Source organism: Elephantulus edwardii, unplaced genomic scaffold, assembly GCF_000299155.1.
Source record: "Elephantulus edwardii isolate Elephantulus edwardi_28Jun2011 unplaced genomic scaffold, EleEdw1.0 scaffold00049, whole genome shotgun sequence".
Lineage (NCBI taxonomy): Eukaryota > Metazoa > Chordata > Mammalia > Macroscelidea > Macroscelididae > Elephantulus > Elephantulus edwardii.
The window spans coordinates 27,636-29,237 of NW_006399799.1; the positions used below are offsets into that span (position 1 = coordinate 27,636).

Here is a 1,602-nt window from a genome sequence, read left to right on the forward strand (position 1 = left end):
GGATAGAGCAGGGTTTAGGGCTGTTGTACAACAGGATTGCTATTAGTTGCAAGTGATTTGATGGTACACAACAACAACAATTAAAAAAAAAGGCATCTGGAGAAGACAAAGCAATGTGAAAAGTGCTGGAGTAAGAATACCAAAAGGGAAGAGCATGTTTGGCATTTTTCAAATTGAAAGAACTGAAAAACAAATTCAAGCCTCAAGTTGCAATACTGAAGGATCCTATGGGCAAAATCCTGAATGATGCAAGAGCACATGAAAAGAAGATAAAATAACAAAATATATACAGAATCACTGTACCAAAAAGAATTGGTTGACACTGAAGTATTTCAGGAAGTCGCATATGATCGAGAACCAACAGTACTGAAGAAAACAGTCCAAGGTGCACTGAAGGTATTGACAAAAAATATAAGGCCCTAGGAATCAGTGGGATGCCAACTGAGGTGTTTCAGGAAACCAATGCTATCCTGGACATGCTAATCAGTCTCTGTCAAGAAATGTGGAGGAAAGCTACCTGGCCAAGAACTGACAGGAAAAGTTCCATATTTGTTCCTGTTTGTAAAAAAGATGACCCAAAAGAATGTGGGAATTATTAAACAATATCATTAATATTATATGCAAGTAAAACATTGCTGAAAAGTGTGGCTAACATTGAGAAGAATGAAAATCTCAGAACACTTAATTGTACTCCTGCACCACCTATATTTAGGTCAAGAAGCTGTTGTACAAACAGAACAAGATAATATAGCACGGTTTAAAATCAGGTTCTATCCTTTTCCTCTATGTATACATTCTGGATGCTGAGCAAACTGGACTATATGAAATGCGACATTAGGCTTGGAGGAAGAGTCACCAACAACCTGAATCATGCAAATGACACACCTTGGCTGTAAAAATTGAAGACTTGTGAAGCACATAGAAGATCAAAATGGCCTTTAATATGGGTTACATCTCAACATCAAGAAAATAAAAATCTTCACCACTGAATCAATAGCCACCATCATGACAGATGGATAATAGACTGAAGTTGTCAATGATTTTAGTTTACAAGGATCCATAATCAACACCCCTGGTAATAGTAATTAAGAAATCAAAGATTTGTTGCACTGGGGAAATGTGCTGTCAAAGATTTATCCAAAATTCTAAAAAGTAAAAATGTCAGTTTCAAGGCAAAGGTGCACCTGATTCAATCCATAATATTTTCAACTGGACAGTGAAAAAAAAGAATGATAGAAGAAAAAAATGATGCTTTTGAATTGTGGTGTTAGAGAAGAGTAATTGATGGCCTGCTAAAACAACAAACAAATCTGTCTTGAAGGAAGTAAAACCAGATTGCTCCTTAGAGGCAAGGATGATGAAACTTAGTGTCATTTTCAGGAGAAACTAGTCCTTGGAGAGAAACATCATCCTGGGTAAGTTTAAAGACTAAGGTGCATCTACAACCAGGAGAAGATAAAATAGATGAATGGGACCTTCTAAGAACCAAATCACTATGCACATCCAAAAACTTCTCCAACAGGGGAAAAAGGGAAGCCACAGATTGGGAAAAAGTGTTTGGTAATGACATTCAGATGAGGGACTTACATCTAGAATTTATAA

General features: G+C 36.5%; 1 protein-coding gene across 1 annotated transcript in view; it reads right to left on the bottom strand.

Moving 5' to 3' along the window:
* The window catches only part of YARS (tyrosyl-tRNA synthetase), a gene marked incomplete at its 3' end in the record, with an annotated part of 44,318 nt that overhangs the window by 27,629 nt on the left and 15,087 nt on the right, over nt 1–1,602 (bottom strand). The gene's annotated exons all lie outside the window — the stretch shown is intronic.